Genomic DNA, 18217 nt, shown 5'->3' with positions numbered 1-18217 from the left:
GTAGCAGTAGCCACTGCCGAAGCAGAAGTTGCATCTGGAGACCTAAACTTAACAGAGAAGCCAAAAGTCAAGTAATTGGCTAGGAAAATGAGCAAACAGGAAAAAAGAAACAGACTATAGGTTGTTACTTTCATGATGAAGAGGTATTCTCTTATGTTACTGGTGACAAGGAAGATCAAAACATACAACAGAAGAAAACAACAAAGACAATGCTCCTGCATCCAAAGCCTCTAAGAAAAAGATATAAATTGGTCTCAGACCATGGAAGAGCTCAAAAAGAATTTTGAAAATCAGGTAAGAGAAGTAGATGAAAATTGGGAAGAGAAATGAAAGTGATGCAAGAAAATCATGCAAAGCGAGCTAAAGGAAACTCCAAAAATGCTGAAGAAAATAAGAGCTTTAAAATTAGATTAACCCAAGTGGCAAAAGACTAACCCAAAAACCAATAAGGAGAATGCCAAAACAATCAAAATGGGTCAAATGGAAAAGGATGTCCAAAAGCTCACTAAAGAAAATGATTCCTTCAAAATTGGAGTTCAGAAAATGGAAGCTACTGACTTTATGAGAAATCAAGAAATTACAAAACAAAGCCAAGAGAATAAAAAACCAGGACACAATGCATAATATGTTATCTGAAAAGTAATTGATCTGGAAAGTAGATCCAGGAGAGATATTTTAGAAATTATTGGACTACTTTAAAGTTTGATGAAAAACGAGCCTAGACATCATCTTTTAAGAAACTGTCAAGGAAAACTGCCCTGATATTCTAGAACCACAGGGTAAAACAGAAATGGAAAGAATCAACCTATCACCTCTTGAAAGAGATACCAAAAGCATAACTCCTAGGAATATTACAGCCAAATTCCAGAGTTCTCAGATCCAGGAGGAACTATTGCAAGCAACCAGAAAGAACCAATTCAAGTATTGTGGAAACACAATCAGGATGACACAGGATTTAACAACTTCTACCCTAAGGGACTGAAGGAGTTAGAATGTGATATTCCAGATGTCAGAGGGGATACGATTAACACCATGAATCACCATCCAGCAAAGCTGAGTATCACACTTCAGGGGAAAAAATTGATCTTCAATGAAATAGAGTACTTCCAAACATTTTTGTTGAAAGACCAGAGCTGAATAGAAAATTTGACTTTCAAATTCAAGAGTCAAGATAAGCATGAAAAGGCAAACAGGAAAGAGAAACCATAAGGGCCTTATTAAAGTTGAATTGTTTGCATTCCTACATGGAAACATGATATTTGTAACTCATGAGACTTTTCTTGTTATTAGGATAGTTAGAGTGAATATATATATGTATATATACATATATGTATGTATGTGTACACACATACATGCATACACACGTGCATTTATACACACACAGATGCCTGTGGATTTATATTTGTATGTATATGTATGGAGGGGGGGGCACTAGGATGAATGTGAGAGGATGATGTCTAAAAAATAAAATTAAGTGTTGAGAGGAATGTACTAGGAGAAAGAATAAAGGAGAGATAGAAAGTAGCAATTTATCTCACATAAAAGAGGCAAGAAAGAACTTTTACAATGGAGGAAAACAAGGGCAAAGTTAGAGGGAATAAGTAAGCCTTCCTTTCATGATATTTGCCTTCAGGAAGGAATCACACATACACACTCAATTGGATATGGAAGTTTATCTTACCCTACAGGAAAGCAGGGGGAAGGGGATAAGAGAGGGGGGATAATAGAAGGGACGGCAGATTGGGAGAAAGAGTAATCAGGAATCAGAAACATCCGTAGAGGGACAGGTCAAAGGAGAAAATAGAATAAATAGAAGGTGGGAGAAGATAGAGGGAAATATAGTCAGTCTTTCACAACATGATTGTTATAGATGTGTTTTGCATGACTACACATGTATAACCTATATTGAATATAACCTATATTGAATTTTTTGCCTTCTCAATGAGAGTGAATGAGGAAAGGTCAAGGGACAGAATGTGGAACTCAAAGCTTTACAAATGAATATTAAGAACTGTTTTTACATGCAACTAGGAAATAAAATATATGTATACACACACACAAACACACACACACACACACACACACACACATATATATATATATATATATATGTGTACAATTGGGTATAGAAATCTATCTTGTCTTACAGGAAAATAGAGGGGAAAGGGATAAGGGATGTGTGTATGATAGAAGAGAAAGCAGATTGAAAGACTGAAAGAAAGGATACTCAGAGTACAAGCTGTCCTGGGATGGGAGAGGCAAGATGGGGAGAAAATTTGAAATTCAAAATTTTGTGGAAATGAATGTTGAAAATTGAAAATAAACAAATTTAAAAAAAGAAATAGAAGACAGTATATTAGTATAACATACATGAATAATGGAGATGGAGAAAAATAGGACAATTTTTCACCATGATGCTACTGACCTGGGCATGGCTTATGGTTTTATGTATTAATTACCTCTATGGCATGGGCATTAATTAATGCCATTTACCACCAGCTGTGCTGCTTTGGGGCATTTTTGAAAGACTCTTATACCATGCCTTTATATCCCAGCAGTCTCAATATTGAGAAATTTTATTATTCTACAAGATTGAATTAGCCTTGGTACTCACATCTCATCAGTTTGTCATGACTCTCTTCTTGGATCCTTTGGCTAGAGGGCAGAGCTATGAGATTACAAATTTGTATTTAAAGAGAAATCCTAATACAATATTCTCCCCATTTCCCATCAAGTATATTGCTTTGGGACTGTCTTTGCTGTTCTTCCCTTTCTAACTCTGATTTTCAATTCCCTTTTATATGTCTTCCCTCATTTTGTCTATTCTTACTTTCTTCTTAAGTTTCTACAGTCTGGCTTCAGATGTCATCATTCCACTGAAACTCCTGTCTCCAACATCATCAATGATCTCATCATTCCTAAATCCAATGACCTTCTCTCAATCCTCATTCTTTTTTACCTTCCTTTCATTTTTGATGCTGTTGATCACCCTCCTCATTAATATTCTTTTTTTTTCTCTAGGTTTTTAGGATACCACTCATTTATGGTTCTCTTCCTAACTATGAAGACAATTCTTTCTCAGTGTCCTTTGGTGAATCTATCCAGGTCACACCCTCTAACAATAAACATCTCACAAGGATCTGTCCTGGGCCCTCTTCTCTTCTCAAATACAGTTTCACTTGGTGATCTCATTAACTCCCATGAGTTTAATCATTGTTGTTGGCTCATTTCAGTCATATTCAATTCTTTCTTTTAAGCCTACTTGGGTTTTACTGGCAAAGATACTAGAGTGGTTTACCATTTCCTTTCTCTGCTCTTTTACAGATGAGGAAACTGAGGCAAACAGGATTAACAACTTGCCCAGGGACACACAGCTAGTAAGTATCTGAGGCCAGATTTGAATTTAGGAAGATGAACTTTCCTGATTCCAAGTCCAGTGCTCTATCAACTGCACCACTTGCTATGCTAATGATTTCCAAATCTACCTACCCCTCCCTATACTCTCTGCTAGCCTTCGGTCTCACATTTCCAACTGACATTCAGCCATCTTAAAAGGAAAGTATAGTAGATATTTAAACTCACCTTGTATAAAACTGAACTTATTACCTTTTCCCCTAATATTCTCCCTCCTAACTTCCCTATAAGATGTTCAAGGGCCTCCCCAATTGATAAATAGACAAAGGATATGAACAGGCAATTTTCAGAGGAAGAAATTAAAGATATCTATAATCATATAAAAAAGGCTCTAAATCACTTTTGAATAGACAGACACAAATCAAAACAACTCTGAGGTACCACATCACACCTATTAAATTGGCAAACATGACAGAACAGGAAATTGATAAATGTTGGAGAGGATGTGGGAGAGTTGGAACACTAATTCATTGTTGGTGGAGCTGTGAGCTCATCCAACCATTATGGAGAGCAATTTGAAACTATATCCAAAGGGCTACAAAAGTGTGTATACCCTTTGATCCAGCAATATTGCTTCTAGGACTGTATCCCCAAGAGAACATAAAAATGGGGAAGGGTCCCACATGTACAAAAATATTTAGAGCAGCACTCTTTGTAGTTGCTAAAAATAGGAAATCAAGGGGATGCCCATCATTTGGGGAATGGCTGAATAAATTATGGCATATGAATGCAATAGAATACTATTGCGCCATAAGAAATGATGAACAAGAAGAATTCAGAGAGGCCTGGAAGGACTTGTATGATCTGATGCTGAGCAAAAGAGGCAGAATCAGAACTTTGCGCACAGCAATGATTACAGTGTGCGAGAGTTTTTTCTGGTAGACTTGGAACATCATAACAACGCAAGAACTTAAAAGAAAAATTTCCCAATGGTCTTCTAAGGCAAAATGCCTTCCACATTCAGAGAAAGAACTATGGAATTGAATCGCAGAATGTAGCAGATCATTTGTGTGTGTGTATTATGTTTTAATTTGTTATATGATTTCTTCCATTTACTTTACTCCATCTACACAGCGTGACTACAGTGAAACGTATTCAATAGGAAAGCATGTGTAGATCCTATATAGAATTGTATACCTTCTTGGGGAAGGAGGGGAGTGGTGAGGGTGGGTAGGGTGGAAAAACGTCTCAGTTTTATGGTAGTGATTGTGGAACGTTAAAAATAAAAAAAAAAAAGAAAGAAATTAAAAAAAATAAAAGAAGTTCAAAAGCCTTATCATTGTCCCAGGACTTCAGGCTTCCAACCTAGTAGTCATCCTCTACTTCTCACTGTTTTTCACAGTTTAATATCTAAACCAAGGTTTGTTGATTTCACATTTGCAATATATTTCAAATACACTCTCTTCTCTCCTCTGATACTTCTACCAACCTGGTGTAGTTTGTCATCACCTCACACTTACATTTACAATTTTCTTTTCTTTTTATTTTTTCCAGTTTATTCATTTAACTTTTAACATTCATTTTCACAAAATTTTGGGTTCCAAATTTTCCCCCCTTTTGTCCCCTCTCCCCATCCCAAAACACCGAGCATTCTAATTGCCCCTATCACCAATCTTCCCTCTCTTCTATCATCCCTCTCTGCCCTTGTCTCCATCTTCTCTTTTGTCCTTTAGGGCCAAATAACTTTCTTTACCCCTTTACCTATATTTCTTGTTTCCTAGTAGCAAGAACAGTACTCTGCAGTTGTTCCTAAAACTTTGACTTCCAACTTCTCTTCCTCCCTCCCTCCCCACCCCTTCCCTTTGGAAGGCAAGTGATTCAACATAAGCCATATTTGTGTAGTTTTGCAAATGACTTCCATAATAGTCGAGTTGTATAAGACTAACTATATTTCCCTCCATCCTATCCTGTCCCCCATTGCTTCTATTCTCTCTTTTGGTCCTTTCCCTTCCCATGAGTGTTGACCTCGAATTGCTCCCTCTTCCCCATGCCCTCCCTTCCATCATCCCCCTTGCTTATCCCCTTATCCCCCACTTTCCTGTATTGTAAGATAGGTTTTCATACCAGAATGAGTGTGCATTTTATTCCTTCCTTTAGTGGAATGTGATGAGAGTAAACTTCATGTTTTTCTCTCACCTCCCCTCTTTTTTCCCTCCACTAAAATGTCTTTCGCTTGCCTCTTTTATGAGAGACAATTTGCCCCATTCCATTTCTCTCTCATTACTTGATTTCATTTTTTTAAGATATGATCCCATCCTCTTCAATTCACTCTGTGCACTCTGCCTCTATGTGTGTGTGTGTGTGTGTGTGTGTGTGTGTGCGTGTGTGCGTGTGTGTGTGTGTGTGTGTGTGTGTGTGTGTGTAATCCCACCCAGTACCCAGATATTGAAAAGTTTCAAGAGTTACAAATATTGTCTTTCCATATAGGAATGTAAAAAGTTCAACTTTAGTAAGTCCTTTATGACTTCTCTTTGCTGTTTACCTTTTCATGCTTCTCTTCATTCTTGTGTTTAAAAGTCAAATTTTCTTTTCAGCTGTGGTTTTTTCATCAAGAATGCTTGAAAGTCCTCGATTTCATTGAAAGACCAATTTTTCCCCTGAAGTATTATATTCAGTTTTGCTGGGTAGGTGATTCTTGGTTTTAGTCTTACTTCCTTTGACTTCTGGAATGTCATATTCCACGGCCTTTGATTCCTTAATGTAGAAGCTGCTAGATCTTGTGTTATCTTGATTGTATTTCCACAATACTTGAATTGTTTCTTTCTAGCTGCTTGCAATATTTTCTCCTTGACCTGGGAACTCTGGAATTTGGCCACAATGTTCCTAGGAGCTTCTCTTTTTGGATCTCTTTCAGGCGGTGATCTGTGGATTCCTTGAGTACCTATTTTGCCCTCTGGTTCAAGAATATCAGGGCAGTTTTCCTTGATAATTTCATGAAAGATGATGTCTAGGCTCTTGTTTTGAGCCTGGCTTTCAGGTAGTCCCATAATTTTTAAATTGTCTCTCCTGGATCTATTTTCCAGGTCAGTTGTTTTTCCAATGAGATATTTCACATTATCTTCCATTTTTTCATTCTTTTGGTTTTGTTTTGTGATTTCTTGGTTTCTCATAAAGTCATTAGCCTCCATCTGTTCCATTCTAATTTTGAAAGAACTATTTTCTTTACTGAGCTTTTGAACCTCCTTTTCCATTTGCCTAATCTGCTTTTGAAAGTATTCTTCTCCTCATTGGCTTTTTGACCCTGTTTTGCCAATTGAGTTAGCCTATTTTTCAAGGTGTTATTTTCTTCAACAATTTTTGGGGTCTCCTTTAGCAGGGTGTGGACCTGCGTTTCATGCTTTTCTTTCATCTCTCTCATTTCTCTTCCCACTTTTTCCTCCACCTCTCTAACTTGATTTTCAAAATCCTTTTTGAGCTCTTCCATTGCCTGAGCCCATTGAATATTTGTTCTGGGTGTTTGGGATACAGAAGCCTTGACTTCTGTGTCTTTCCCTGATGTCAGGTCTTGTTCTTCCTCATCTGAAAGGAAGGGAGGAGAAATCTGTTCACCAAGAAAGTAACCTTCTATGGTCTTATTTTTTTTCCCTTTTCTGGACATTTTCCCAGCCAGTGACTTGACTTGAATGTCCTCTCCACACCCTCCTCTCCTCCAGATCCACCCAGCCAGGGCTTGGGGTCTGAGATTCAAATGCTGCTTCCCAGCCTCAGGGCTTTTGGCAGGGCAGGGCTGCTATTCAGTGTGAGATTAAGTTCAGGTGCTCAGGTGGGGACAGGGCCGCCACACGGGGCTGACTTCCCTCAGGGGGTTTATGCAGAGACCTTCAACAATGAATCCAAACTCCTGCCTGCTTTGGGAGCCCAGGTCTGCTGCTGCCTCTGCTGCTGCCTCCTGAAGGGGTCTGAGTTATGGGGACACCCTGTTCCCCTCTCAGTGAACTGAAAAGCCCCTCTCACTGACCTTTGGCACCTGTGGGTGGAGGGACCTGTGTGGCTGCTGGAGATCCTGTCCCTGAAGCCTGCTGAGATCTGCTACTCTAGATGCTGAGCAGCCAAGAAAGGGCTGGGTTCTGCTCTGGGTCTGGTGCATGACGGGCCTTTCGGGTCAGTTTTTCAGGTCTCTCTGGAACAGAAATCTCCTCCACTCCATTGTTCTGTGGGTTCTGCTGCTTCAGAACTTGTTGCTCTTCTTCTTTACAGGTATTTTATAGGCTGTGGGTTTGGAGCTAACATATGTGTATCTTTCTACTCCCTCATCTTGAGTCCTTCCCCCTGCAATTTTCTTCTAGAGGATCTACCTGCCTTGAGTCTTTCCCCACTCCATTCCAACTATTAAAATAATAACAATAATAATAACATGATGATGTTGATAACTTACATTTACATAGCACTTTCTAGGTTCCAGAAACTGTCTTAAGTGCTTTACAATTAGTATCTAATTTAATTCTCAAAATAGTCTTGGGAGGTAACGACATTATTATTCCCATTTTATAGGTAAGGAAACTGAGGCAAACAGAGGTTAAGTGACTTGACACAGCTGGTAAGTGCCTGAAGATGAATTTGAATTCAAGCCCAGAAGTCTTATCTACTATACTGCCAAGCTGTCATTTTCATTCAGAGATGTTCCTAAAGTTCAGGTCCAACCATATTATCCCTATTCAATAAATGTCAGTGTCTTCCTATCACTTCTTGCATCAAATACAAATTACTTTCTTTGAGACTGAAAGTCCTTCATGGATAGCTACAATGTTTACTGCCTGAATTACTGAACAAAAGAGAGAAGGACCTTGTTATTTCATTGTGCCATGGAACTAAGTCATAGGTACCAATTAGAGGAGATCAGAGATTCTTGCAAGAAAAAAAAAGAAGGTTAATAGTGATAGCAGAGTTTAAGAGAAGTCATGTTCTATTTTTGTCGCTCACCAAAGCATAAGACCATATGAGGTCATCAAATTTACCCCTTATAAACTGGCTTCATAGTTTCCATAGGCTATTATAATTGGAAGAAATGGCTTATGGCTGTAGATTTGATGCAGGAATCACCAATTCAATTAAGACCAATGTTAATAAGAGCATAGACTAGCCATTTAGAATCCAGATTGGAGTAGGAATGGGGATTGAGTAAAAGAGACTATAGGAAAAGAAGGCCACAAGACAAGTTATGAGTTCTATCTTCTCCCAAATTCTCCAAATCTATCCATTCTACTAGGGGTTTCCCTACAATTACTTTTAGTTTGTGTATGAGAGGGACAGAGCAGACTCATCCTACTGGGAAGAAAGAAGTACTATTGCCCTATTACCTTGATTTGAGACTTAAAGTCAAGTTCCAATTTCACCCTTATTGGTTTGTGACACTTATGCTTAATGCTCAAAAAGATGATTGGTATAGGCACTCTGCTACAGTGGGAAAAAAGCTATATTTGAAGAGCCAATGGATCTGGATTGTCATCCCATCTTTAAGGCTTATTATTGAGTGACCTTTGGTAAGTATGTCAACATCCCAGAGCTTCACTTTCCTCATTTTTATGATGGACTGAGATTCCTTTAGCTTTCAATCTGTGATCCTAAATCTGTGAGGCAGTTGGATGGGATAACAAAGAATATTCCAGTCTCATACACCAGAGCTCTTGTTTTAGACTTTTAATATCTATGAGACTCTGGACATAATCAGTAGCAGTTTTCCCATTTGTAACATGGGGATAATAACAGAACCTACTTTACAAGTTGGCTTAGAGGATCAGATGACATACTATATGTAAAGCACTTCGCAAAACCTTATAGCATTATATAAATTCAAGGTGCTATAGTAGTAGTTGTGGTCATATTATGAGGTGGACTGAGGGGCAGGAGAAAAGAAGGAGAGAGAGAGAGAGAGAGAAAAAGAGAGACAGACAGACACACTAACAAAGACACATACACACACACATACACAAAAACAGGGGAGAGACAGAGACAAAGAAAGAGGTAATGCAAAGAATCATAGATGATGCCTTGGTGGAGATGGATAAGAAGGCCATGGGGCCCACAGAGGGGAACATCATGGGGCTGTGCTGAAATATGTTCTCCAAAGTAACCACTCACCTGGCCAATTAGCTGATGGCCACCAGGGAAGACTATAAACTGGGAAATATGAATAAACTGACTAGCTTGAAGTATCTAGAAGTGAAAGATATTGCAGTGAACATAAGTAGAAACAAAAAGCATTTAAACCAGAAGTATGAAGCACTTCAGCTTTATCTGGATCTGATCACTTTAATTGAGGAGCAAGTAGTAGCTCTTGATCAGGTAGCTTACAAATGGATTCATATTCAAAGAAACTAGAAACAAAGTTAAAGGAAATGAAAGACTTCAACTACAAGAATGTTTTAGAAGAGCTGAAATAAATGGGATGTAACTTATCACTATAGAAGCAGTACTGCTGATCCAAGGAGGATGACAACCCCTCCTCTGGTTGGATGTGTACCCGCGCCCCTGCCCTGATGTTTTCCTAAACCTGTACCACCTGCAACTCCATCTTATCCTGTACTTCATTGTGTGCCCTGGACCAAGGCTCACAAATAGGGATCAACCCTGTCTTGAGCAGTCACAGATGAGAGACTCTAGTTTCCCTGTCTCCTCCTTTCTTCCCTTTCCTCAAGCCGCCCCCATCCCTACCCTCTCCATAACCTGTTCTTGATCATAAATAACAAATGCTGATGTATGACCCTCAAAATAAAAAGAAAATATGTGAAATGTGAAACACTTGTGGACTTTCCACCATTGCAAAGGAGTATAGTAGAGATATCTTCTCTTATCTCATTTAAAGCCATACTTTTTTAAAAAAGAAACTTTTGCTATATTTACTGTTGCCTTTCTATGGTTGTCATTTTGGTTTAGAAAGTTGAATTTACTGTTCATATTTTATTCTTGCTTCTGTTCACTTTGAATCAGTTCACATAGGTTTTCCTTGTCTTTTTTTCTGTTATCACATTTATCGTTTCTTTTTATTGTTGTTCGGTCATTTTTCAGTTGTCTGATTCTTCTTGATCTTAATTTTTTTGTTAAAAATATTAGAGTGGTTTGCCATATCCTTCTCCAACTCGGTTTACAGATGAGGAAACTGAAGTAAACAGAATTAAGTGACTGCCTCATGGTCACGTAGCCAACATATATCTGAGACTAGATTTTAACTCAGCAAGATGAGTCTTCCTGATAACTCTGGCACAGTTGCAGGTTACAAAATAAACCCACATAAATTGTCTGCATTTCTATATATTAACAAAACCCAACAGCAAGAGATATAAAGAGAAATCACATTTAAAGCTAGGGTAGACACCATAAAATATTTGGGAGTCTACCTGCCAAAACAAATCCAGAGACTATATGAACACAATTACAAGACACTTTGCCCATAAATAAAGTTTGTTCTAAGACAGTGGAAAAGCATCATTTGCTCATGGGTAGGCCGAGCCAATACAATAAAAATGATAATTCTTTCTAAATTAATTTACTTATTTAGTCTCATACCAATCAAACTATCAGATAATTAATTTCTAGAGCTGAAAAGAATAATGTCAAAATTCATCTGGAAGAACAAAAGGTCCAAAATAGCAAGGGAACTAATGAAAAGAAATGCTAGGGGAGGTAATGTAACTCTACCAGATCTCAAATTGTATTATAAAGCAGCAATTATCAAAACCCCTTGGCTAAGAAACAGAAGGGTAGACCAGTGGAATATGCTAGGTACTCAAGAGAGAGTAGTCAATGAATATAGCAATCTACTGTTTGATAAACCCAAGGACCCCAGCTTCTGGGATAAGAACTCAGCGTTTGACAAAAATTGCTAGGAACACTGTATAACAGTGTGGCAGAACCTAAACATTGACCAATGCCTGACACTGTACAGAAGAATAAAGTCCAAACAGGTACATGATCTAGGTATAAAGATTGATATCATAAACAAATTAGTGGATCAAGGAATACTGTATTTACCAGATTTATGGAGAAGGGAAGAATTTTTAACTAAATAAGAGATGAAAAGCGTTATGAAGTGCAAAATGGATAATTTTGATTACATTAAATTGAAAAATTTTTGCACAAACAAAACCAAGGCAACCAGGATTAGGAGGGAAGCAGAAAACTGGGAGAAAATTTTTGCAACTAGTGTCTGCGATAAAGGTGTCAATTCTAAAATATATAGAGAACTGAGTCAAATGTAGAAGAATACAAATCATTCTCCAATTGATAAATCGTCAAAGGATATGAACAGTCAGTTTTCAGTGGAAGAAATTAAATCTATCTGTAGTTATATGAAAAAATGCTCTAAATCACTATTGATTAAAGAGCTGCAAATCAAAACAACTCTGAGATACCACTTCACACTTATCAGATTGGCTAACATGACAAAACAGGACCATGATAAATATTGGAGAAGTTGTGGGAGAGTTGGAACACTAATTCATTGCTGGTGGAGCTGTGAACTGATTCAACCATTCTGGAGAGTTTTTTGGAACAATGCCCAAAGAGCTACAAAAATGTACATACCTTTTGCCCCAGCAACACTGCTTCTAGGACTGTATCACCAAGAGATTATGAAAGTGGGAACGAGTTCTATATGCACAAAAATATTTACAGCAGCTCTCTTTGTGGCAGCCAAAAACTGGAAATCAAGGAGATGCCTATCAATTGGGGAATGGCTGAATAAATTTTGGTATATCAATGTAATGGAATACTATTATGCTATAAGAAATGATGAACAAGAAGACTTCTGAGAGGTTTGAAAAGACTTAGATGAACTGATACTGAGTGAAAGGAACAGAATCAGGAGAACTTTGTACACAGCAATAACTACAATGTGCAAGGAATTTTTCTGATTGACTTAGAACTTCATTGCAATGCAAGTACTTAAAAAATTCCCAATGGTGTCTGGAGGCAAAATCCCTTCCACATCCAGAGAAAGAACTATGGAATTTGATTGCAGAATGAAGCAGACCATTTTCCTTTATATTATGTTTTGGTTTGTTTCATGATTTCTCCCATTCATTTTAATTTTTCTACACAACATGACTAAGGTGAAAATGTATTTAATAGGAATGTATGTATAGAACCTATACAAGATTGTATGCCATCTCAGAGAGGGAGGCGGAAGGTAGCAGGGAAGGAGGGCGAAGGAGGTGAAAAATCTAAGCTATATGGAAGTGATTGTAGAACACTGAAAACAAAATAATTTAAATAAAACTATCCACCCCTCATTGTCATTATTCTCATAATTTCAAATTCCCTTTCCCTGTGGCATGATGAGTGATGTCTCTAAGTACTGAATCCTCATAAATCATACCTACTTTGATGTTCCCACTCCCCTTTATCTAATACCTCCCTTCCTCTTGTTACATTAATCACTCTTTCATCAAATTCCCTTTCTTTCCTCATTTTAAATCTCTCCCTTTATTTCATCGCTCATTTTCCTAAAGGTTTTCTTCTTCCTTAGAGATCACAAAAGTTATTTTCCCTTCACTGTTAACTTTTGACTTGATTAGGTTACAACATGAAGACCTCTCTAACAACTCTCTCTCTTTTCATAGACCTTTGCTTTGTGGAATTTAATCCCACCAAAACATTGATTCCCCTGTAGGTATGGTATTGTGATATTGCTGGGATTATACATATGCACACACACATGTATATACACACACATGTATATATGTATGTATATGTATGTGTGTATATACATATCTATATATGTGGGTGTTTGTGGGTGTCTGAATGTGTGTGTGTGTGTATTTTTTCAAGCTTCTTTTTCCACCAGCACTTCTATTTGACTTCTGCTTTTACCTTTTGCTCCTTTTATATTTTTAGAAAGAAATCTTAATGTTCTTTTTGTTATAACTTTGCTGTTGTTATTAGTGGTTGCTGCATTTCTTTTTCATTTCTAATGACTGGGGTGTTTGAAAAGATTTTTTTTCCATATACAGTTGTCTTTCTACAAATTCTTCAAATGTCTTTCTTATTTAACATCCATCTTTTTTATTGTTGCTGTTGTTCATTAATGATTAAGCTCAGGTTTGAGAGCTATGTCACCTTGAGGTGCAACTTGGTCTCCTTTGCTCTTCAGTACACACTATTTCATTTCCTCATATGTTTCTGCAAGGTGCACACTGAACTGACATTATTCAAAATTCCTTTTCTTTATATGTGAAAGCCTTTAATCCAGTCACTTGAAGAATTCATCATTTATCATTAGAACTGTTAAATTTAACAATTAATGTGTCTTGGAGTTTGTTGTATATTTATTTTTTTTTTACTGTAGACTATCTATGGATTTTTTAAATCTGTATTTTGTTTTCTGTGTTGAGAAGCTCTGAGGAGTTTATTTTATTATTTCTTTCATTAAAAGTTTCAAGACTTTTTTTTCATCATGTTCTTTTGGGAGACCTATGATCCTTATGATGTCTCTACCCATTCTGTCTTTGAAATCAATATGTTTTGCATGTATGGAGATTGCGTTTTCTTTTAATGTTATTGCTTTTTGATTTTCTTTTCCCAGCTCTCCTTTATTTTCCTATATTTACATTTCCACTCAGTTATTCTCTTTTTCGTTTCTTTGGTAATACGTGCCACCATGGATTTAAGGTTTTCTATTCCGCCAATTATTTATGCTGTGCAGTACATAAATTCTGCTTACATGATATTTATTTCTTTTTCAAACTGCTCAGCAGCATCCTTCTGTGGTTCTGTGTGTGTATGTATGTATGTATGTATGTATGTGTATATGCGTTTAACCCACAGTCTTCTTCATCAAGTGTTGATTCATTATCCTTTTTCTTAGACTATTTATTTTTTAATATCTTTGATTATTTTACCTATTTGGGAAGGCATTCTTATCTCTTATTAATATCTTTCTTCTTGGTTTATCTACTCAAGGTCTTTAAATGAGCTTTCCTTATTCTGGGAACTTTGATACTTTCAGTAATTTTCCTTGTCTTCTTCTATTTCTCATGTTCTGACTCCTTCCATCTTGATGTCAGTTTTACCCAATGTTGGACTTAAAAATTTTTTCTTCCTCCTACCATGCTGGAAAATTCACATTTCAATAACCTCCCTTAATCTCCACACAAAATAATTTCTGAGTAGATGGAGTTGGCTAAGCTGAATGTTGTGCTCTTTTCTCAAGATTAGTAGCATAAACCCCATGTAATTTTTTGGGCTAGTTTGGTTTTTTCCACTTCTTATTTTTTCTTATATTCATTCTTTACTACTTAGCATTGATTATATCCTTTGTACATTTCCCTTAAAAATAAAAGTTGAGTGGTTCAGCTTACAAGATGATGAGTTTATGAAGCAAAATACTTCAGTTCAAGCCAACTCAGGTGGGAAAAGTTGTTTATGAAAAAAATTCATGGAGATCTAGGAGCCAAGATGGCAGAGTAAACAGGAAATTGCTGTATCTCTCCCATATTCACATCCAAACAAGCATAGAATAGTGCCCAAGAACAAATCCTGGAACAGCACGGCTAGCAGGAAGACCCAGTGGAACAGTCTTTTGGCTCTGCAAACTTGGAGGGAAAGATCCATATCTTAAGGGGAGTGCAATCTAGGACAGGAAGCATACCAGCAAGCCAGTAATGAGCCCTAACTCAGCAAACTACTAGGAGATCTTGAACCCCAGTGGTAGAGAGCAGGTAAATTTCAACATCACAATTCTCCCACATGTGTTAGCATAGCTAGGAGAACCAGCAAACTCCAACTCCTACAACCACCCTATGTTTCAGTGTAGCCCAGACAGGCAGGTGTCTTCCAGGTTCCAGAGTTCCATGAGTTTCAGCACAGCCCAGAACAGCTGGGCATATTCTGTCAGCCAGACCTCCACGTCTTCCAGCATATCCCAGGGCAAACAGGCATTCTCCATGGGCTGGACCTGCACGTGCTTCAGTGTATCCCTGGGGAAATGAAAAAAACAAAACCACTTGGCCTCAGTGAACACCAGATAGAACAAAAAGGACCCCATCTCAGCAACAGGTAAGCAGCCAGACCAAAACAGACTTCAGCCACCATAACCCCAGACCCCTGCACACAAAGCCAGGGAAGAGACCTCTGGCCCCCAAAACAAGAAGCTGGGGACAGTGCCCTCTGTGATAAAGCAGGATAGTTCAACCTTAAAAGCCACAAGATAGGCAAAAAATGAGCAAGAAATAAAAACCAACCTCAACTACTGAGAGCTTGTATGGCAAAATGGAGAATCAAAACACAAGCCCAGAACAGGACAAAATTGTCGATCTACCTATATCCAAAATCATTAAGGGGAATAGGAATTGGTCTCAAACTCCAAAAGACTTTTTGGAAGAACTCAAGAAATATTTTAAAAGTCAATAAGAGAGATAGAAGAAAAACTGAGAAAAGAAATGAGAGGTATGCAAAAGAAAGTAAAAAGAAAAACTTGAAAAAGAGAGGACAAAAATTCACTAAAGAAAATAATTTATTAAAAAATATAATTGGCCAAATGGAAAAGGTAACTTAATAAAATATTTCCTTAAAAATTAGAATTGGGAAAATAGAGGTAAAAAATTCTATGAGACATCAAGAATCAATCAAGTAAAATCAAAAGAATGAAAATAAAATACAAGAAAATGTAAAATATCTCATTTAAAGAAAAATTGACCTGGAAAATAGATCTAGAAGAAATAATTTAAGAATTATTATAGTATTTTAAAGCTATGATTTTTTTTAAAAAATGAGAGCTTGGATAGTATCTTATAAGAAATTATTATGTAAAAGTGCCCTGAAGTAATATAATAGAAGGTAAAATAGTCATTGAAAGAATCCACTGATCACCTCAGGAAAGAGATCCTAAAATAAATCTTGTAGCCAAATTCCAGAATTGTCAGGTCAAGGAGAAAATGCTTCAAACAGCCAGAAAGAAACAATGTAAATATGATGAAAATACAGTAAGGATTACACAGAACTTAGCAGCTTTAACATTAAACGATTGGAGGGCTTGGAATATTATATTCTGGAAGTCAAATGGAGCTTGGATTACAACCAAGGATCAACTACCCAACAAAATTCAGCATCATTTTTCCAGGAAAAATTGGACATTCAATGAAATAGAGGATTTTCAATCATTCATGATGAAAACAACAGAGCTGAATAGAAAATTCAATTTTCAAATATATGATGCACGAGAAGTAAAATCAAAGGTAAATAGGAAAACCAAAATATATTATTCAATAAGCTTAAACTATTTATATTCTGCAATAGTAATTTAAATGGAAATATCTTTCTCATTCACTAATAGACCCATATGATTTGCTTAAATCACTTGGAAGCCTAAGTCACATGTAATGGGAAAAGCTTGCTGAACAGGTGAAACAGGAAGGGTGAAGCATAACCAGAAGGAAGTGAATGAGCACGGTAGGCTCAGAGGAGAGAAGACTCAGGCAGGCAGGTGCAGCAAGGCTCAGGTTTGTGAGTGTTTGTGAGAAGGCTCTGGCTGGGGAGTGGTGGGGAGGCTTGGATATGTCTTTGCTCCCTGGTGGTGATCATGATTATTAACTTCTTGGTCACCATGACAAATTTTGCTTTCTGATTCTGGGGTTTGCCTTTCTGGTGTCTAAATAAATATTTTTCTTCTGCCTTCTATATGGAGAGTCTTTTATATTTTGTGATTGAGAAGTATATCAGCATATTTATAGTCACCACCAGTGCTGTGAATATTGCCTTGGTTATACATGTGGCATCACAAACAGGATCACAAGGTACAAGATCTCTGTTTGGAGGAGGAAAGGATTTAGAGGAAGAAACTGGTGTCCCAGGTTGGGATGATTTAACTCTTTAATCGCTTGCCAGAGAATAGTCTAAGAGCACGGAACCCTGTGAAAACTGGGAAGTGAGGTCACAGGAGGGGGAATCTGGAAATGTTCAAAAGTGTTTGCAAGGTATACCAAAAAGGCCAAGGAGGAGTTGGCAGGAGTAAGTGGGAGACGGTGGGTTTCATTAATGGATCACTATATTATGTGTAAAAATAGAGACAAGCTGCTTAAGGAAAAAATTCAGATGGAAAAGAGTTAGTTTGTTGGTGTGAGAATTCTCAGTCTTCAAGTTCTACTTTACAGAAACAATCTGGGGACTCTCAGGAAGAAGGAAAGTTTGTTTATTTAGCTCATAAGAAGAAGCTGAAGGCTGACAAATAAATGTACATATGACCTTTGTACAGATCCAATCTAGTTGCCACAGTGACCAAGGAAGTGCAATAATGTTCGAGGGAGAAGTTTCTCAACCAGAAGCATGCCCAATAGAGAGGCAGAAACAGGAGAACCAAAGAGGTAACACAGTGTTTAGGGAAATAATTGATGATTTTACTTAGCAGGAGGTCGCAGAAATTTTGAGTCAGCTCACGCAAAGGTTGGGAGAATTGTTAATATCTTGAATGGTGAGAATCAGTGATGAAGGGGCTGGAGGAATATCTACAGATAGTGTGGACTCTTTAAAATTTATAGGTATTAGAATCTTTTTGTACAGCAAACTTTTAGAGATTACAGTGTGCAAGTAGGTAACAATACAACAGATCTGTCAACTTTGGCTGCAGCAGGCCACAGTAGCCAGTATCCTACTGACTTTGTGTGACCTAGTGGAGACAGACCTGGCATTCACTTAGGGACTGTATAAAAAAGTTAAAGGAGGAGGTAATGAAGACTACCATAATTATAGGAAATGCAGATGCATACTATGATACCCCCGATGCAGTTTGCCATAAGAATATAATAGTCAAGACAGCTCCTCTTACTTACAAGCAGTTGATTTTGACTCTAATAATTGGGAAAATAGGACACCC

This window comes from Notamacropus eugenii, chromosome 2 (assembly GCF_028372415.1).
Source record: "Notamacropus eugenii isolate mMacEug1 chromosome 2, mMacEug1.pri_v2, whole genome shotgun sequence".
NCBI lineage: Eukaryota > Metazoa > Chordata > Mammalia > Diprotodontia > Macropodidae > Notamacropus > Notamacropus eugenii.
The sequence above is the reverse complement of the archived record's forward strand: the minus strand, read 5'-3'. Positions refer to the sequence as shown.